At 42.4% G+C, this 22,754-nt stretch overlaps 1 protein-coding gene across 1 annotated transcript in view; it reads right to left on the bottom strand.

The window, feature by feature from the left end:
• The window catches only part of il1rapl2 (interleukin 1 receptor accessory protein-like 2), a 230,393-nt gene extending 208,901 nt beyond the window's left edge, over positions 1-21,492 (bottom strand). Inside the window, exon 1 of the mRNA XM_077022550.1 lies at positions 20,739-21,492. The gene's annotated coding sequence lies outside the window, so the exon portion shown is untranslated. The remainder of the gene's footprint in view (positions 1-20,738) is intronic.
• Between the last annotated feature and the right edge of the window lie 1,262 nt (positions 21,493-22,754).

Raw genomic sequence — 22,754 nt, 5'->3', positions numbered from 1 at the left:
ACCACCCTGATCAGCCTCTTGCCAAGGTAACACCACTCTGCTTTCTCTTATAATGCTCTTGCAATGAGGTGTGAGAACATATACATTGGGATCTGAAACCATTCTTCCATTTAAAATTGCTAGCATTTGATCTAAATTGAGTCCATGACACCATGTATCCTAGCAAGAGTCCAAAGCCTTTTGGGAAAACAACAGCCCTACAACACACATTTTGCACCATACTTCAAAGTGGGAATTGATTTTTTTTAAGCATGGGCTTGACTCTTTTACACCACACCCTTTTTCCTGCGATGTGTGGCCAAAACACTCTGTCTTTGTCTTATTTCGCCATAGAATATGGTTCCAAATAAGATTCCAAATGTTTATTGAATTCCAGGTGCTTACACATGTGGTTTGACAACAAAAGTGGCTTTGTTCTGGCAAGAACCTTAGAGCAACCTTGATGGCCATGAAGGTGGGATCTAATTACAGTTTTGAAAGTTCGGTGACCCTGAGACTCCAATTCCAACAACAATCCAACTCTGATCCTCGGAGAAAGGTTTGCCTCTCAAACTATCCTCCTCATTATGTGTGGGGGGAAATATGTTGTCTTCCTTAGAGATCCAGTTGTGGGGAACGTAACTGCTAGTATAGAAGAGGTGGGTGTTTTCAGTTGAGACGCTATTTTTTGTAACAGTGTGTTTTTTAAATGTCAAAAAGATGTAGGATTTTCCCTATATTTTGTAAAATAAATGACAGCAGTCCTGCATTTGTATCCCAGAGTAACCAAAACGGCATCAATTAATAAACACTAAAGAGTTCCTGAATACTCATCTGTGTCTAAAATAGTAAAATAAGTACTGGTATGCACTATTTCAACTTTGTGCATAAGAATTTCTTCTTTTTTAAGTAATGTATATTTTACCACACTGATTAACAACAAGTCACACTTTTTGTACATGTATGCAAAATATCAATTACAGCATCTCCATAAATACCGCATTGCCGCAAGTTAGTTGTCAAATACAGTAGCAGTTAAAAGTTAGGACATATATTAAAAAAACCGGAAGGGTGGCAAACCAGTGAAATAACACATATGTGTTCATGCTGTGATAAACAAACACTGACTCTATCTTCAAAGTAGCTCTCCTTTACTTTGACGACAGCTTGGCACACTTTTAGTGTTCTTTAACCAGCTTCATGAAGCAGCCACATCTAATGCTTCTCCATCGGTCCTGAAGACATTCACACATATGCAGAGAACTTGTAGGTTGAGAAACTAAAGTTCTCAAAGAAAATATTTGATAAGGTGCATCTAAAATTGTGTGTGTGTGTGTGTGTGTGTGTGTGTGTGTGTGTGTGTGTGTGTGTGTGTGTGTGTGTGTGTGTGTGTGTGTGTGTGTGTTTATAATTGTAGTCAAACCCCTTTCCCAAATAATATTTGGCTTAGAAACAAACCTAAGCATAAAAATGCCTTTATTACTATTAAACACATATGTTGTCAGGTGTGTCCACACTTTAGACTGGTACCCATCTCTGCAGTCTTCACATATCCAGAGGTCCCCTTTGCCAAAATGAAAATAACATAAAACAACAGTTAGCACAGCTTAAGCCAACCTCCATCTTTCACCTAAAGCTGCTGACCCACCGGCTGAGGTCATGACAAGGTGGAAATTGCTTTATAGCCGCACTCTCCAGTAACCTCGAGCCGGTCGTTTAAGCCTCCTTCCCCTGCTAAAGCATCCCCGCGGTCATTATGATGTCCAGGCGGCTGCGTTACTCAGCAGGACCCGCATGTAAATCCAGCCTGGGGAGCAGCGGGGCCACAAATCACCCTGACCACAGCAGCGGCTTTGTGCTCACCGCTGCTTCATCCCGTCAGCCCTCGGTGGGAGGTACATCAAAGCCAGAGGAGGGGGCGCACCCAATTACTGGAGCCAGCGTTCTGCCAAACAGCCATGAATGCGAACACAGCCCCCAGTGATCGGGTCTTAAGAGCGGCAGAGGGGGTGGGCGGCGTGGCCGGGGCCGCGCTGAAGTGCGCGGGTGCGGGCACGTGCGTCTCGCAGAGACACGGGAGACGAGCGGCCGCAGACTGAAGGAGCGCGGGAATCGCCTCCGAGAAACACCGTTTAAAGCGTCTTGGTACGCACACGTGGCGGCTGTCCAAAAGCGGGAGATACTCGCACATGTGTAGAGGAGGACCGTTAGCGTGAAGAGCTAAGAGGTTTGCATGTCAGGTCGTCTCGGAGAGCTTGCGTGTGCCGGTAGTGGATGATTCCCCATTAGGCTCTTTCACGCATTCCTCATGAAACACGCAGGGGGTTTCACCTGTCTTAAACGGTCCTGTGGAGCGTACAGAATTCCGCCTGGCCTCTTTAGCAGCAGCACATTATTCTGCGGTTTGATTATATTTATCTAATCAAACTGCAGGTATAGAGCTGTAGACAGACAGCCAGACAAGCTCCTCCACCATTTCTCCCTCACCGAAAAGACTCGTGATTCAAAAGCGGCCTTTTTATCGCAAATTTCACAGCAATACAGGCAAGCCGTTTGCTCCCAAAAAGGTTTCAAAATAAATTACCAGCAGACACGGGCACTTGAAATGTCTTCAGCGAGATCTTCACGTCCCCCATCCACCACCACTACTACCACACCACGGTTTTTTGCTCTCTGGCTACAATCCCCAGGAGAAAGCAGGTGTAAGTGAAATCTAAATTGAGGTGTAATGTAGAGGACCGTCTCCATTTCAGGCCTGGCGCAACAGAAGTGGCCCGTCGCTTAGCTTAGAATCGCAGACATGCATCCACTTTAATACATCAGTCAACGGGGCCTCACAAGGCAATCATCTCTATGAACGATCGTTAGTAGTGTGCGGAACCGAACTGCAGAACGCTAATTAGGCAAAAGATTAAACAGTGGCAATGGTTCGTTTTTTCTCACGCCGCGCGGCATCGTGACGTGTAATTAAAGGCGACGATGTCTTCGTGTCTAGGTGAGGATGGTGTGGTGGTGCGGGAGACGCTCGTGCACATTAGGCAACGCGGCCGCGTGACACCGTGCACAGACGCCACCTGGGTGGGCTGCGGTCAGCCCCGAAGGGCCGGCGAGCGGCGGTCACCCGACGGGCTTCCGTGGTCCTTTCATCGGCAAAGCCGCAGCCGAGAGAGCGCGTCCCACCATCTGCTGCGGTACCGGGGTTGCAGGAAGCCCGCTGAGACGTGTCCTTGCAAGTCCACAACCAGTCCACTCCGCGATTCGGAGTTTCCGGGCCGGATGGCCTCCGGAGCTGGCTGATATGACTAACAGATGACTAAGGCACATGAGGGCGCAAGACGACTTTGGAGTGGGTGGAAGAGTCAACATTTGGATAAACACTTTCATTTCGGGGCTGAATGCCTGAATCGTGGCGAGCTATGTAGCATATGTTCACAGAGTTGTATTTGTTGCAGCATTCCAAGTCCTGGCAGGCCATCTCCAACTGCATACGCAGGTAGAGAGACTAATCACAGAGGCTATGGTGGTAGTTTACTTTTGCGCGCAGAAACAAGTAGCCCTTCTCTAAACACCAGCACACAAGATAAAAGGACCTGCAAAGGGGCCCTCTGATTGGCTGACCTGTAATGGATGCAGCACCACCTGCTCGGCCGGGAAACTAATTGCTCACCACACATCACCATTACAGCGCCATTAAGGGGCTGTAAAACAGTCGGCCAGGAACGGGGCACAACTTAGAGAGACAAGCAGAAAAACACAGTTGCCCCTTCATCAGATCAACAGTTCCGCTGAAGCATGTCTCCTTTGTCTATGTGTGCTCCACAGCTCGGCAAGCGTTTACAGCGTACATCTCCTCATCAGACAGGAACTACATCATGGAAAGTGAACTTTAGATATGCACATCATGCATCTACAAAAGTGCATATATGTTTTAAAGAAAAATAATGTTGAATTTTCTTGTGAAAAATATTACGAAATGTATTAGTTACTTTAAAATTCTGAAATTACAAAGTTAAGAGCAGTAAATGTTCACAGCAGCCGCATGCCTCCACACTTCTCAAAGGCCCCTTAATACATGCTATCATGCTATTCCATGCCACAGTAATTAACGAAGGTTAGATCACATTCCTATGTCCTAGCAGGACATAGAGCCAAACATCTGATCAATAGCGCATAATTTACAACTGAGCAGCTGAGCATGAAAATGTATCTTCAAGCAGTCTCTGTAGTTTTTGGAGGTTGCCAAACTTTGAGCAGTTTCAAATGCGCTCTCTCATTTGACTCCTTGTCATCTCCTCTGCCTGGTCCAAGGGTTATTAAAAATCTGCCAAGCTCCACATGCCAGTGGAGCAGGATATGACCATACACACATGGAAATGAGTCTGGGAGAACGACATGTTATAACTCACCAACTCTGACATGCAGCGATAAGGGGAGACAGCGGCGGCACGAACAAACGATGTGCATCTGAACGAGGTGTGACATTTTAAATCAATAATTGAATGTGATGGTCATTAAGACAGCGGTGTGATAAGTACCTCTCTCAGGGAGCCGAAGTGGCTTTGAAACATAACGCTAAACAAACGCAGGACAACGCCATCGTCGAGTAACGCCACTATACTGAAAACCACTACACTGGACCACACCGAGATGCTTTCAAAATCCATGACCTTCTCAATCTTAGCGTATCAGTACAATTGTCTGGAACATCATGCTTTTGTCAAATCATTTGGTGAATATTTCACCAGCTCCCAGGGGACAGATGACGTTTGTAAGTCTGAAAGCAAACAGTTTGGTTTTGCACCTGCTGGAATTGCCTTAATGAGCAGCTACCCTCAGGATGCATGCACTGCAAGGTTCCACTTTCTGCTGACATGGCTAATTAAATATTCACCACTGCATTTCATAAATGTTCATTTTCCCCCATATATTAGTAACAGAACATTCTCTTCTGCAGATTTTCAAAATGTTACCATAATAAACGTTCAAGCTGAACCATACCTATAGTTTACTAGTGGAATTATTTAGAATGAAAGCTCAAAATAACTACAGGAAACTAGTTCTAAGAAATGCATACACCTCAACCTGTTCTTTTTTATCCATTAGGTATGTCACAATTTGGATTAATGTATGCTACAGGAAAAAAAAACTGGAGGTCAATCTTCCTTTAAGATATATAGCCTAATGCTTGCCTTATATGTGAACAAGTTTACAATGTTTTGAATGAATACAAAGCTCTAGTGACACAAAGCCCTGTTAATGTATTCCAAATCAATTGTGTTTTTTAGACCGCTCTTGCAGCATGGAATTGGCTGGTGCAGCATCAGTGAATAATGCATTTCACCTGAGGCTTAGGACAAAACAATCCTCAAACACTCTCTCCTCTGACACTAAATGAGGCCTGGCAAACGCTCCGGGACAATGGCCCCAATACCTAGCTCACGAGTTGTGTACAAACACTGCTTCATCACACACACTCACTTGCAGTCCTCAAACAGGTAGATCTTGCCCAGGACGTCCACGCTTTAACAGACTTTAACAAACAAACACAAATCCAGCATATGTCTGGAGAGTCCAAATGAAAATGAGTATCATCAGAACTGTTTTTGGAATAAAATGTGAACCTGGACCAACTGTGTTAATTGAATATGAATTGAATTGAAAGTTAGTGCCAATCTATCCCCTCATTATCTCATAATAAGCCCACATGCAGCGACGAGAGAGCAGTGGAGCTGTCCAGTCACTGTGGTGCTGAAAGTAAGCAAAAGTGCAAGCAGGATCACCGGCATCCAAAAACCACAGAAAGCTTGGATTCCTCAAGAGGAAACCAATGCATAGTTGAGCAGCAATAGCACGTCCCATCGGCGGGGGCCACTGGAATCACACTCGAGTCACTATGCATGTAACAACATGCAGTATAAATCAGAAAGCATAACAGAGGCCTATTCTGCTGATATGCTGCAAAGCTAAAGCACATTCGGTACAGAGATGATAACTGAATCCAGCCTGTAGAAAAGTGGGAGCTGTAATCATGGCTTGACATAGTCACACACACAGACTCTCTCTCTCTCTCTCTCTCTCTCTCTCTCTCTCTCTCTCTCACACACACACACACACACACACACACACACACACACACACACACACACACACACACACACACACACACACACGAGAGACTTGTATTACAATCTTTATGGGGCCTTACTATTGACCAATATATTAATGTAAGCAAATGCTGTTATGCCTACTCCTTAAATTTATCTTACAGGGGTTGGTTACCTTAACTCTAGTAGTTTAAGGGCAAATCTTTCAGCTGCTCAAGTAAAAGCTCCCTTTTTTCCTGAAAAGTATAATCCCATAAAGGGCCAGCACATGTCCCCAAAAGTAAGCTATTTCATGTTTTCCTATCATATCCACAATACACACACACACACACACACACACACACACACACACACACACACACACACACACTCACAAACACACACACACACACTCACAAACACACACACACACACACACACACACACACACACACACACACACACACACACACACACACACACACACACACACACACAGCTATGTCACTCTCTGGAGTTCGCTCCAGGTGCAGGCTGACATATAAGCAGAGACAAGGCTTTACACAAAAAAGGATACACTGATGTTGCTAGAGAGATTCCTGAAGAATAAAGAAGTGAGAAGGCACATCCCTTTCCCCCGGGGTTCCAGGGCCCTGTATGAATCAGTAGCAAGATGCCTAATTTTATAATCTTCTATTTTACCAATCTATCCAAAACTAAGTGAAACAATGTCACTTTAAACATATGCATAAATAGAGCAAAATCAAAGAAACTGAGAGATAATTGAGAGATGGGTCTAAAACACTGGTAATCCCATTGGTAATTCCATTCATAATCTAGCTGTGTATTTCCTTTGGTGTCATAACTTAGATGCCCACCATTTAACAAGCCAACACCAGGCATATGGCCTGATCTCATTCATAGAAACAGAACTGCAAGAGCAAAGTTGAAAGAAAGCCTCCAGTGATTATCTTATCACTTCATATTTTTTTTAAGATTAACTGAATCGGTGTGACTTTGCTAGAATATGTGACAAAGTTTAAGTTCATGTGTTTATACGAGCACAACTCTGTCTCATCTATCACAAAAACCTTGCTTTTATAAGGTGACAAATCATTTCTGTCAGATCCCTTTCCAGATGGGCCTGGTAACTGAGGCCCATATGCTGGAATGTCTGTCCTGCTTGCCAAAATGGCTCCAGCTCTCCTGGTAACAGCCGCTACAATAACCTTTCCTACATTAGCCATGATGCTAAGCTCTGGACTGACAAGAACAAGGGAATACAGCTGTGTTTCCGTGTCTCCTAGGTTTGTAACCCAGGAGGGGCTTTGTCTGCCAGCCATGTTAGCCCTGGGTTGGAGGATGTAAGGGAGAGAGAGAGAGAGAGAGAGAGAGAGAGAGAGAGAGAGAGAGAGAGAGAGAGAGAGAGAGAGAGAGAGAGAGAGAGAGCGGGAGAAAGTTTGAAGGGACACAGGGGGCTCCTAGCACACCACACTGAGCCCACCAGAGAGGAAAAGCAGAAATAAATACTGTAGAAGTAGCGCAGAGCTTTGCCACACCAATTAACAGCTGCTTAGCAGGCTCTCATGAGTCCCTCATTAGCATTCAGAGAAGCCAACAAGAGTTAAATGCCATGCTCTCTCTGTCTCTCTCTCCTTCTCTCTCTCCGTCTCTCTCTCCTTCTCTCTCTCCTTCTCTCTCTCCATCTCCCATTATCTCTTTCACAGTTGCATTTCATGTACATAAACACAACTGGCTTAATCGGTCGTCCCAAAGAAACGCTGGTGTTGAGCAGAATCATGTCTATTTCAGTACTGGTGACCTCTGTAAATTCACTTTTTTCCCTAGGAGAGAAGAAACCCTCTCATAGGAAAACTATGATAATTACAAAATGACAAACAACATTCATTTTCAATGTGATTTCAGGTGGCGAATTTGTAGCCAATAAACTTATCACATGATATGCAACTATTATTGCAATGTTTGTCCAATCTAGAGGGAGAATTTGCATAAGAGAGAGAGAGAGAGAGAGAGAGAGAGAGAGAGAGAGAAATAGAGCATGTGCATATTTATGTATAGAGGTGGTAATAATTTTAATGTAGTACAGAAACGGGGCATTTCAAACAGAGGTCAGTTATGTATACAAAGTGCTTCTGAAGTTCCAGGGTCTAAAACTAGTTTATGTTCATAACAGTACATATACGTTATGGAATCAAACTTTCTGTAGGTTACCAGTATATCTAAATTAAACTAAATGAATAACAAATCTTCATACACTGAGCAATTATATAAACCTCTATTCAACACTTCACAGAAATGTTCAGAGACCAGAAAAGCTTAACACAGACTTTTCTCTACTGTGCTAGTTGCAAATATGACCATCCACAGCCCCTTCCAACCCACACAAGCACACACATAAAGAAAAATCAATGCCTACTATTACAAATTCTGCCGCACATCAATCACTTGATTAGTAGCCAGGAATGATTATATGGCTACAGCAGTAATTATTTCACCCTTGACAGTGCTGTCGCCACACCTACCCTGCCCATCAAGCAGTAAACAGATTTTCCTTTATTTTCTGCCAAAAAAATGTTGCTGATTTTACATGTTTTTGATTATAGGTCTGTTAGAGAAGTCCTTCACTTACCTCTGAAGGAAGTCTAGGTGTAAACTAAGGAAATTCAAAATATCAAAGTGATATATATTTATTTATTTCCACAAACACCCTTTAGAAGACATTCATAGATTACGTTTTCTAAAGAACTATAATTGAAAAGCATTGCTGTTATATAAACACAAGAAGTGGGCTACTACTTGTCAACTGCAAAGTTTATAGATGTTCTTGACAATCCCTGATTTCTTCAAGTACTTTCATCAGCGGTCACTAGTCACCCTGGAGCAATACAGTAGTGTGGGTGGACCGCGATTTCGCTGAACGCACACAACTAGCTTATGCAGTACGCCCCGAGCACAACACTGCCATTCTGAGAGCCACACTCAGCCTCCACATCAAGGCGACATACGTAAACCAAGGAGCCACTATGGCACTACTGCCAGATATAATCAAATCACGGCTAGCAGTCCTGAGCCACTGGCCACCGAGCTACAATGGGTATGTGCGTGTATGTGTGCTTGTGAGGTTGACTGGATCTGTGGGTGATACAGTGCCTTGTGACACTCTTTTATATTACGTCAGCTGCGTTCAATACTTCACAGTACAGTGTTTGTTGGTAACAGAAATGCCAAGATTCAAATCTACTGATATATCCCAGGCATGAGCAAGTGCCACAAATGATAATTACTGAATCATTAGCACAGGACCAAACGGATGAGTCACCGAGGGATATGAAATGACCAAGGGATAAATGCACATTCACACAAAATCTTCACTGCAGCTGCTGCAAAATGGGACTGAATGCCTGAGATACAAATGTGATGTTTTAAGTTGAATTTGTCCTTTTGATGGTTTTTCAACACTATGCTGAGATTGCAAAACTGCTAATTAGACAGTACTTCTGTGTTGAAAGTCCTCATGTGTTGGCAGGCAACACCTAACCAGCAGTAATCAAGTGATTGGAAACGCAATCATTTCTTTTCATTTGAGCGCATCACTGCGAGAACAACATATAAGGGTTAGGCAGCATGCAAATGCTCAGCTTCAAAGAGCACATAATCAAAGTCTTGAAAAACACACAACCTCCCAACGTCTTACGGTCATACACTCACACAGGCAACAACAGGGCACCCCCCACTAATTTCAAAGCTTCCTTTCTAGTCAAAGGAAGTCCTCTGGCCCTAAGTCGGAATACTGGGCCCTAGTGAAGGAATCAAACGAGCAGAAACAAGGTGCTTGAAAAGCATCCATGGCAAGAGCTCCAGAAGTAAGCTGCATCCTCGGGGGGATGGGAGGGGGGGGGGGCTACACAGATTGCTTCCCCCCGCTCCTCAGCACCCCTTTGCTTAGCCAAGTGGAAGAAGTAACAGCCAACAAGGCAGCAGATGGAACACCCAGAGAAGGTTGCGCAGAAGCCCGCTCCACATTCAGACGCTAAAGGAAAACGTGTGGTGGGCGAAACAAGTGTAAACAGAGCGCCACAGGATTGGTGAGAGGCCTTCTCCGCTCATCCTAAAATATCGCTAATCTGGACATGTAAATTAATGTGCGCCATATGTGACACAATAGGTGATTTTGTGCATTGGTTTTAATATGGTTCTCGTACGCGAGGCTACCGAGGGGTGCTGCGTCACTAACAACAAAGAGGGCATTTTTTTGCCCTCTGCATTTTAAGACAGATTTCTGACTCATGTAGATTTCTGGTCTTAAAGGTCTGACAAAGAATTATGCCTCAACTATAGTTTAAAAGTGTTTTTTAAAAACTGTCACATTATGAGGTCTGTAATGACATTTGGATCTGCCCAACTAATTGGGACACAACTAAATCACTAAAACACACCCTGGAGACAATGACTGGCTTGTGTCCGAAACACGTCCCCAGATGGTGGGGCATATTTCACTGTCATGGCTATGTTTTCTGAAGCAATGCTGTCTGTTATGTATCTCTTAAGAGATTAAACAATCTAAGCAATTAATTTTTTTTACAATAGACATTGTTACAGTGCAGCTTTACAGAAAACCTGTGTGGAGTAGTGAGCACGTCAAGGGTGAGAGTGGCACGTACAAACTATCAATGTGACATGACTTGAGCAAAGCCACCAGTTTAATTCTGGTAGTAGTCATCAATACCGACCACATTCATTCCACCCATATTGCTTTATCACAATATATGGTATTGAATTCAGTATTACTATCAAGATTAATTGCATTACTATAACATAACCGAATTTATGGGAAACAAATACCGGTACACCACACCACAGTATCGTTTGGCCAGCAGGGCACAGAGTTAAAGTCGAAGATCAAATCTGCCTGTCTGGCATGTGGAAAAAGCCAATTTGTTGAACAAATAGAAGTTAAATCTGAGTACAACACAGACACAAAAAACCAAGAAGGAAGCCAACTTTACTGGTCAGAGATCATGGGAACTAGGAGTCTGTGAATGACTAGAGACGGACTATTAATTTAAAAGCTCTGGAGTGTCCAGGCAGGAGCAGCGGGGGGAGGCTGTTGGCAGCTGGTACCCAGTGCCAGAAGGCTGGACTTTCCCACTACTACAACAGCTACTGCCTCACACACATTTAATGGCATCCTGCTTTATTTATTTATTTATATATGTTTGCTCCAGAGATGATGCAACATGTCCGGTTTTGCTTACTAAAGGTTTCATTGTGTCCATCTACCTACATTTCCTTCTTTATTGATAATAATGCCAATAGAGCACCTGAGGAAAATGACAGACATGCATGCCAAAGAAGCTGAAATGGACCTCCTAATGGGAAGAACAGTAACATCTTATATCAAGATGTCATGGCCTGGCGGTTAGGGAACTGGTCTTGTGACCGGAGGGTTGTGGGTTCGATTCTCAGACAGGCCATGACTGAGGTGCCCTTGAGCAAGGCACCTAACCACAACTGCTCCCCGGGCGCCAGGGCTAGGGCTCCCCACCGCTCTGGGCACGTGTGATCCACAGCCCCCTAGTAACCACTAGTGTGTGTGTGTGTGTGTTCTGACTGCACAGATGGGTTAAAAGTGGAGGACAAATTTCGATTGGGGTGTAAAAATCACAATTGACAAAATATGGCACATTTCATTTTTTCATTTCAAATATGTCAATGATACAAGGTGAACATTTAAGTAGTTAAAATGATAACATCAGAGCTGCTCATTCAATAAAATATGTCAGCCAATTGAACTTGTTCTTCACTGGTACACAAATCATTGAATTGAATTGAATTGAACTGTTCATCACTGGTACACAAATAACATCAGAACAAATAAAAAAGCTTCGTAAAATAACAAATTGAATTAAAGTATTGAGAATAGAAATATGATTTTACTTGCGCCTTCCATAGTTTGGGGACCATGATGCGGAAGGATCTTCCTACAGCAGAGACCAATCTGAATTCTGGATGCAAGTCCAACTAGATGTTTGTCAATGCAACTGCTCAGGGGTGGGTTTCCCGAAACGTTCGTAGCGCTAAGTACTTCGTAACCTCGTATGAAACGTACGAGGTTAAGAAGTACTTAGCGCTACGAACGTTTCGGGAAACCCACCCCAGGTAAATATGGACATACCAGTTCATGTAACTGTTTGAAAGTTAGTGGGAGGATATTTAATGAAACAGATAACCAGTGTAACAAACAAAATTCAGAAATGTTGAAAGATTGGTTTGGTCTATGCCCATAAAAGGGTGTAGCAGTAATCTAAACAGAACACTATGAACACATGGTCCAGGACATTCTCAAGGAAAACCCAACAAAGGCAACCAATGTTATGAAGGTTAAAAAAGTACGAGAGCTAATGGGCAGTTCAAAAGAAAAGAACACTACTAAGTGCACCAAGGTCGTAGACACTGTTGAGGACTTCACAATCACACCATCTGGGTTATTAGGTATTCCAAACTCAAAGTCAACAAGTTTTATCAAGGTTTAGCCAAAAAATTAAATTCATCCAGTATCTGAGTGTAACGGTACATCACACACCCCGTCCGGGCACCATTAGTACGGTCCACTGTATGTGTGTTTGTTGTTGTGTTGGCATGGGAGTCATTGTGCCACGCCCCTCGTTAGCTTGCTTTGTGTTTCACGTATCTTGATTTCCCTTATTAATATGTGTATTTAAACTCTCTCCATTGTCGATTTTTGTATTGTTACATGTCCTGTTGGTCTCTGTAGATGTATTTCTTATTATCCTTGTATTCGCCTCCATGTTCGTGCCCTGTGTTGTGCACCTCTTTCTAGGCTTCCAATTCCTCGCTCACCGTGACACAAAAACCGACACCTACAAGAGGAACCCAAGATCATCACCGCTGTCTTGGACTCCTCCAACCCTGGTCATGAGCGAGGAACCCAGGGATTCCCAGCTGTGAGGACACCGGACACAGGGATTCCCCCTGGTATCTTTTAGGGTCTTCTTGGGCTGGGGTTAGGAGGCCGCTGACACCACACCAGTTGTCCGGACGTGCCGCCACTGGTTGCTGCCTCATTCAACCCTGGGGTTGCGCCTACGGATTTGCTGCCGCACCTTCACCATGTCATTTCTGGACTTTCACTTTTCACCTTGTTGACTGTTTTGTGTACCAAGGGTAAGCGGCCCCTTGGGCCACCCGTACTCTGCCACTCCGACATCCTGTGGGAAAACTGTGCCATGAAAAGGTGAGTGGGGGCCCTGCCTTTCTGGGGGGGGGGGCTTCATGTTTTGCCCTCCGATGTCGGTTTTTGTAATGCCAGATGTCCTGTCGCTTTAGTAAATGTCGTTTTTATTATCATTGTGTTTATCACCTCACATTAAACGCTCCGTGTTTACACCCCTCTCTGCTTCTCCTCACCGTGACACTGAGGTCTCGATTGCAGGATATGAGGGCAGATATGAGGGTGGTAGGTTAGAGGTAGCATTGATTCTTACATAGATAAGAGTATCAAACGATGGCAAATGACCAGAGTTAATGTGTTGATGGTGAAAGAAGAATTGATCTCTGGGGGACACCCTGTCTAACAGCATCAATACCACATGTGTGTTTACCAAGAACACTAAAATGAAAGGTATTAATAATGCAGGATGTGAACCAAACGCGAACCGGTTTACCTCGACGTTTAGATGATGAAAAGGACAGGGCCAAGGACTGATCCCTGGAGGACAACTTGTCTAACATCATCAATAGAAGATGTGTGTCCATCAAGAGGTGTAAAATAAAATCTATTAGCAATGTAGGATGTGAACCAAGTAAGGGCTGTGCCAGTGATGCCAATAGCTGAAAGGCAGGAGAGAAGTATGTCATGATTAATTGTGTCAAACGCAGCACTTAAATCTAAAAGGTGAAAAATACAGAGCACCAGATTCAGTAGAGAGAAGCTCGCGGAGAACTTTCAAAAGGCCTGTCTCTATGCATTGTACTAAAAGCAGATTTGGAAAGGATCAAAGAGGTTGTTGTTTATTAAGAATCATTGCATTTTAAATTGAAATGACAAAAAAATGGGCAAAACATGTATGACCATGAGAAGATGTAAACAAGGCATAAGAGACAACAGCAAACAAGCAGACTGAACAGCAACATCGCCAATTACCAAAGAGATACATAACTAAGAGTAATAAAACACTGCAGCTGTTTATATACAATAACCATGTTAGTGGTGTCCTGCTGTTGTACTGTTCATTAGAAACACATACTTCTACAAACTTCCTATAAATATTAATATACATACAGTACTACAAACCAACATCAAAGTATTTAAGCAAAAAGAAAAAACACTCCTTACATATGTTTTAACTATATTAGTTTCTAGTTAGTTGATCTGCATTGGAACATTGTCAGACTTTCAATTATTTGTTGGTTAATCACCATGATTCTCTGCTCATTAGAGAAAGGACGCTCCGTAATTAGACGAACAAACATGTGGTTAATGTTGGATCTGTACATATGGAGACCTTAATTTTACTTCTCATATAAAAACTGTTGCCATGACTTTCCCATATGGAATCACCATATGCTTCATTAACAGATTGTTTTTTCCCTAGAATTCATAAACATATATGGATCAACTGCAGTTTATTATGCATTGATTGATACCCTGAGGCAATGAGAATATTACTGACACAACTTTACAGTTTAAAGGTTTTAATAATTTAATTAAAAAATATTAAAACGGTCCATAATAATTAAAATTAACAAATTAATTGTGTGAAACATCAAAACAGTAATTAACAGTAATTAACACACTGGACAACTGAAATAAACGACATCAAATGTGGCAATGGATTTCTAGTCATAGAATATGGAAAATGATGGATGAGGGGGGTCTTTTGAAAGCTTTTCAGACAGACCTGTGGTCAAAGGGTCAACGTGGTCTTGGCTTACTCCACTGAAAAGGCAGCAGAAGGTTTTGTCTGGTGATGCACACCCTTAATTGCTACCCCCTTTACAGGCCTCCCATGACACCTTGATGGCTATTTATAGCTTTTAATGACTGACTTCCAATTTGCTCCACCTCATCGTTGCAAGGTTACAGCTATTAACTTGCTGGCCTACAAGTTTTGAGTGTCACACGGTGTCATATATCTCTCTCATCAAATTGTGCGAGCCAGGTTGAAGGAGAGCCCGCGTCTCATCAGCTGCTGGATTCAGTCAATCTTCCATAAAAATGACAAACTCAAGCTAATAAAAGGATTTTTCGCCTACCATAAGCAATTGGACAGGGACACGAGTTTTGTTATTTTGGCTTTGTACTCTAAGACATTGTATTTCACTTGAAAAAAAACGACTGAGGGTAAAGTGCAGAATGGCTGGATTAACTCAAGGGATGGACGTCTATATCAGGTAAACCACGCAGGAATGATGGTGTTTTCATACATAGCCCTCACATTTTAGGAGATAACAACTCACTGGACAATTCACTACTTGTTTCATTGTTTGCTGTATATTTTTATATTGTTAGTTCATGCACACGAGGGCTAGAAAAAAATGCCAGAACTAGATGTAAAAATTTGCATCTGGAGTCTAATGCTGTCATCTCTCAACCTGAGGAACAAATTCTATTGTCAGTAAAGCAGGCTATTATGAGGCTGAATAAGTGAATCACGTACATACCCAAAACATTAAGCATGTCACAAGTTACAACTTGGCAGGTTGTTAAGAAGCAAAAAATCTCTGGTAAAAACTAAAAAAAGGAAAAGGAATTGCTCGTGATCCAAAACAGCCCATCTCATCTGTGTAACACGGTGGCACGCCGATGAATGTCTGCTGGAAGTGACTCACTTTGCTTTACTGATGTAATTGCATATGGCAGCATCTTACAGCAGGACAGCATCCTGCAGCAGGATAATGACCTGAACCCTAGTGCCAAATTAACTCAAACTACTTTAGTGCCAAAAAAATTAAATGGCCATGATTGCCCAAGCAACCCTCTGAGCATGTGTTTCACTTACTGAAGACAAGACAGGAAGCAAAGAGCCCCTGAAACAAACAGTAAGCAGGAACTGAAAATAGCTGCATTACAGGCTTGGCAGAGCAACACCAGGAAGAATTCGAGCGTCTGGTTACATCTACACATCACACACTTCAAGCAAACATCAACTGCAAACCATTTTAATCAGTTATATAACATAAGCATGACAAAACTATTACATGGAGTACATGACTTATTTAACAGATTAAAAAGAGCTGCAATTACTATATAGTTCATCTAACAGGCATAAATGCCCTGTCAATCATTCAGTCAATACTTTAACCTCGTTGCTGTGGTTCACTTGAAAATCAGCTATGCTACTGTACAAAGCCTGAAAACAAGGACTGAGTCAGTGTTCTAGTATGTACAGGCTCCAATAGCCACATCTGCTGCAATGACACAATGCTTGTTTCTTGCAAGCTATAGGAGTTCAGCAGGTATGTTTTAGACTTTTTAATCCTCTACATACTTATCCATTCTCTAATGGTTTCCCCTACTTATAACCTGTATCAAAAGAATAGTAAATCCCCAACTACTTCTAAGTCCACTTGTTCATCACACAGAGGTCTCTGCAAATGTGAATGCTGGCAAGAAAACAGTTATCTTGTTTTCAGAACAAGAGCACGCATGATATCAAACGCCACAACTGCATTGAATGTCAGTCGAATTGACATCAGCTGAATGGGAAATGCTTCAATTATCCTAGTTTCACAAGACGGAGAGCATTTCTGTCTGACTGCTGCCAAATTACCAGTTTATTTGATTATTTCCTTCCTCAGATCTTTATTTATTAAAACAACTTATTTTTGCATATTCAAACTAAGGACAGTGCATCTAACAACAGCAACAACGAGTGGGAGTGAGAATATTCACACTTTGTAACTTTTAACCAGGAGTAATTATAGGCCCTATGTTTGATAGGAAGCATGTGTTTGAGAGCTGAATAAAACATCCTAAGGTATTCTCATCCCTGGAAACCCTGGTCTGGAGTACCAACTCAAGTGCATGTTGTAGAGGTCATGGAGGATTTGCAGACTTTGTTTTAGATGATAAGGTACAGGTAGACCAATGTCCATTTGCTATGCTGGCTGTATTCATTCCTGCCCATCCTTTCTGAGACTGTTCAATTCAACATGATAGATGTGATTCTGTATTATGTTTTAAAAAATCATTTTGATGGCAAGTTTGAGAACATGTAATGTTCTGTAATTATCTTGTGCAGGCTTTCACCAGTTTTAACCTGTAGTATAATTTGAACATGAACTTGTCATATAGTGGAACATATTATCATCATAAAGTACTGTATGTATGTATGTGCGCATAAAGGTAATGCAGCAGTGTAATACAAGTTATCTTGTACTGAGCAACAGGACATCAGCTCAGAGATCCTTCGTCACCTGTACAAGCTAAGAGCTTCAGAAGCTCAGCTGATGGACGACCTCTGCATGAAACATCCTGTTTTTTTGGAAACCTTATGTACTAACTTCCCATTTTTATCACGTCTACATCTTTAACCACAACACACTGCAGTGCAGTACAGTACACCGACAAAGTGCCCCTACGAGACAGCTGTATCTAATAGGGAGAGTGAGCGTAAGGATGGCAGAGGCTGGGCGGGCACTGCTAATAAGGTGGTTGATAATGGTCCATATTACTTCATGCTCTAGACTTTCTACCCTATAGACTTCAATGGTGGACACTTTCAGGCTATGTTACCCTTGTGCGGCCTTGCAAAATGTAATGCATAGCACTGCATCCCCTCTAGAGTTTTCTTGACAATTGAACCGCATCAGTTCACCTCAGCAAATACACTACACAGCCTGTGAAGCTGCTTCATGTGTTGACAGAGGCGCACACCTGGGATAGCACAATCCACCAAATATTTACGCCGGCCCTCGCCATCCTCCTCCAAACCCACCCAGGCCATTTAAATGCTAAGTAATCTCTTCCTTTTGATTACGCTTGTACAGCGATCTGAGCAGTATGCTTCAAAACTGGATTTGCACTTGTAAAACTTAATTATAAATACCCGCTTACAATATTTATGCAAATAAACTCATTCAGCCCCTGGTTAAAGCTATTACCATGTTCAGTGGAGTGCCTGGTGTTGCACAAGAAGACTTTGGTGCTGAATTATGTTTACACAAACAGCTCCTCCCAGCACGGGTGCTCCCCACCTCCGAGCGTCCCCAGCTGAAAGGCGCCCTCCTAATGACAACTACATTTCAATTATCATGCACAGGAACGCGGGGCTGTTTCCACCCGGCCACACCGGGCCCCGCAACCCATTACCACAACAATAAGGGCAGGTGGCGAAAAACTCATTTCATCCCAGTCTTAGGTGCTGACAATAAGCTCCAAAAACAGCTCCATTCGGAGCCCACAGATTAGGACTTCAAGCGGGGCAGACGCGAGCACTTTAACGGGTAAAGTCTTTATGATGAAGGGGCCCTGACGGTGATAAATGGTCACGAAGGAAGCAAAGCAGCAACTGAGTGGGACTGGCGCCGCCATCTGTTTTCATTCAGCCACCAACCACCCCCAGCGCCTCACCCCAGAGAGCACTGGAGCAGCACCACATGGGAATGGACCAGGGATGCACTCTCAAAGACACCAAAGGTTAACTACTGCAGTTTTACTCCATCTCCCTTCACTCTCCCTTCTCCCAACGGCTCTTCACAGTGGTCCATACCTGGCAGGTGTTCAACCTACGGCATGTTTGCTGACAGTGGTGTCATAACATCCATAAAGAACTAAAATGTAAACTGAAATAGTCCCTTTTAAGCCTTTATAAAGTTAAAGTCAACAAATTCTTGCCCGAGAGGTGAAGTAAAATGAAAACAAATTGTAAAAGTATTTGGCAATTACAGATTTTGCATTTTGTTGGACGGCTGTTAAGAGAACCGTTGACAAAAGCTGCACACATGCAGTTTCTACAACCACGCTAACTCCACTAAGGTTGACGATGCAGCTAGTGCTGTAGCCAGAGGTAATGTAAAGTAGATCAAGCCGCTCTTTATTATGCAAATTGGGCTACACGGTTTACATTTTTTGAAGAATAAAAAAATTCCTCAAGGGACAATGGATTCATTTAACAATAAATGTCCTTAAGGTAAATATAAAAGATTTTTTGTAAGCACACTTTCATTTTTTTCTGGATTTCTAGGTGTTTTAGAGACATCATGCAAATATTTGCTCAAAGCAAGTCCAAAAAAAAAAAAACAACCTCCTTAAATCAGTCTGGAAACAAGGCAATAAATAAGAATAAATTAATACATTTTCTTTTTGCACTCCAATAGATCTGTTGCAAACAACATCCATTGCACCCAATGCACCTTTGAATACAACCATTTCTAAGTCCCTCTGAAGTATATAAATAGTAAAATAGACTACTAAGACATTAATGCAAGGGGAAAATAGCATGATGAATGCAACAACCTAGTGTCATATCTCTGGCCAGCAGCAGAGAACTGGGCCATGACAAAGAGCTGCTGCATCTCAAACTTTACTCTCACTCCCAGTAGATATTAACAAGTACTGCAGAGAAACAGAATTCGGTCTAGGACATAGAAAAAGCCGACCTTTTACCAATTATAAGAGTTCACTCACTCACTGCAAACTAAAATAGCAGTATCTCTGAAGTATACCTTATCAGGGTATATAGCCAGCCCGTTTCAGAACAGAGTTCTTGTTTTGTGCATCCAACATTTGTGTGCAAAAGTAAAATATTTTCCCAAATTTGTGTGGATTTTTTTGGCAGATCTTATCCTTTGTGTTTTTCTTACGTTTATGCATTGAAGACAGTTTGAGGCCCGTGACTAACCTCTGATTAAAATACATCTGATCTAGAGCAACAAGAGACTCAAAATGTGATATATTCTAACACTACCAATAGGCTACTGTAAAAACTACAGTGAAATGCTGAAGTTGGAGACTGTGAGGACTGGCTTGTTTATAACGCATTCGTGTCCCGTCGCCTCTCACTTGACTCTGTGGCACAAGAGGCAGGTAGAAACGTTTAAAGTTACACTTAAAGTACCACAGAGTCGATCTGCAGTCTCAACGCTGATCTACAGACTTACTTCACTGTACAAATCAATACGGCCAGATAGGGTTCCGACCACGGCTCCGAGCACCACCGACACTGCGACTCTCCGGAGGATTAAAACACGCCTCATCATCCCTACAACAATTTTAACCACATTAGATATTAGAAATTGCAATTCTATTTTCTCTCGTGGACCGATGGAAATTGGACATCATGAAAGCAAACGAAACATCTAAATTGTTTCCATAATAACCAAACACACAAAACTAAAGCGACGGTTCGGTTCTAACCTCGTGTGTTGAGTGGGGCTGCTACTAATACAGGTGTAAAATGTTTAGTGTGACACTGAACATCGCATTAAACTAACGTTAAAGTTATGTTCATTAACACATCCTTGGACACACCACGGGATGGAAACGGTGAAGGTATTCATGAAATAATAAACCACAACATGAACTATTAGATGAAATAAACCACAACATGAACCATTAGATTAAATAAACCACAACATGAACTATTAGATTAGATAAACCACAACATGGTTACTGCAAGACGAGAAACTCACTTGATTCTGACAAACTGTTCGTCCTCTTCTACGCGAGTGGTCGTGTGTCCTGGTTCAGTTGGACTTCATAATACCATTTTCTGTGGTAATTAGACTTGACATAAGAGTGAATTTTGTTTCTTTCGAAAATAGTTGATGTAAATAGTTGGATATGGTCAAAAGAACGTAGGCTACTCTAACAAGAATTGAGTAGTTAAATATTCCGACTAGACAGACTTGCTCCCTAAACGAATAAGAGCACACTTGGTTAAAAGTGGCACGAATAACTTGTGCGCCCGGTGTTCTCTTCTCTCTTCTCCACACCGAATCATGAAGACTGCCCAGTTACTCTGGACCTCCAAAAATAACTTCCATTTTCCGGACTCCTCGGCGTGCCAGCACCTGGGGGAAATAGCTGCCACCGTGTCCCTGGGTTTCCACCTCAGCCCGGCTGGTTCACCCCTCGTGAGTGGATCACCCCTCGTGAGTGGATCACCGCTCGTGAGTAGATCACCGCTTGTGAGTGGGATCACTCTCGTTCCATTGGAGGCGCACCGCACGCGCGTCCGTGGTGGTGCAGTCCTGCGATCGATGGAGCTCCTCAAGTTCAGTGCCAAAACCTCATCAAACATGCAGCTTCTGCGAGGAACCTAGCGGACTGCGCTTCAGCAGTAGATCCACAGTAAGCAGACCCCTGTAGTGCATACATTGATTTCGGACGGGATTCAGTGAACCGTGTTATTGATAATAACCTGTTTTGAACTGAACCCTTTAGTCTCCCTGTTGCGATAGTTCCACGCGCTTTGCTGAAACACTTTGACACGCATTTCTTTAGAGAACGTAATAGACTACCTACTGCCTCCATGTGGTCATGCGAAAAGAAAAAAAAACCACAAAAGTTTCACTGGTACTATGATAGTCTTCTAAAGAGTACTATGATATCTTCTTATTCCTCTATTTTTGTTCTAGAAATATTCACCTCCTGAATCGCAGTAGAATATATTATTTACATCATTCTAATTAATCGACATGGATAATGACTGGATTCATTTTCCTCTGTTCCAAGTTGGAGCTCTCAATTAAAAAATCAAAATAGTATTGCATCCCTCAACATTGTAACTATAAAGATTATTTTCTGCATTTTCTGTATCGTATTTTCTGCATTCAAAGCAGATGCCCTTTTCCCTTCAGACTGGTGGATAAACGTTACTTTAACTTATGACTTCATCCAAGTTTGAACAAAAGCATCAACAATTTCTGCAAGTTGTGTGAATTCAAGATTTAGACTAAATCCAGGCTGCCTTGTGTCACAGCAAATAAACAGTAGTAATATGCCTTATGGCCCAACAACATCCCCACAATAGTCTTCACTGCAGCACACACAAGGTTTCTGGTACAGATTTTCAGTGCATCACAGAAACTCTACAGTGCTGACAGAAGAAACAGTCAACTCAGTCTCTCACCCAGTCTGTCTGTCTGTCTGTCTGTCTGTCTGTCTATCTATCTATCTATCTATCTATCTATCTATCTATCTATCTATCTATCTATCTATCTCTTTCTCTCTCTCTCTCTCTCTCTCTCTCTCTCTCTCTCTCTCTCTCTCTCTCTCTCTCTCTCCCTCACACACACATACACACACACATACACACACATCTCTCTATCTCTCTCTCTCTCTCTCACACACACACACACACACACACACACACACAAACAACCACACAAACATACAACATTTACCTAACCTTCACAGATGTGTTTATATAACCAATTCATTTATGTAGCTCAATCAAATATATTTACTGGTATAGCTCCGAGTCACAGATGTACCACTGTGGTAGAGGGGGGAATGTAGCATTACCACATCTTACAGTAATTGTTTCCAAGAATGAAATATAGCATCTTGGCTGCTGGGGAGACTCATCACATGTCAATATACTTCAATAGTAACTCAGCTACTACTAATAAAGGAAGCTAGAATAACTAATTTTGAAAAAAAAAAAATTTTCCCCAAGTGGACCCCTTTCTTGTATTACAATT

The sequence above is a fragment of the Brachyhypopomus gauderio genome, chromosome 11 (genome assembly GCF_052324685.1).
Source record: "Brachyhypopomus gauderio isolate BG-103 chromosome 11, BGAUD_0.2, whole genome shotgun sequence".
Classification (NCBI taxonomy): domain Eukaryota; kingdom Metazoa; phylum Chordata; class Actinopteri; order Gymnotiformes; family Hypopomidae; genus Brachyhypopomus; species Brachyhypopomus gauderio.
This window is presented reverse-complemented; position numbering and strand designations above follow the sequence as displayed.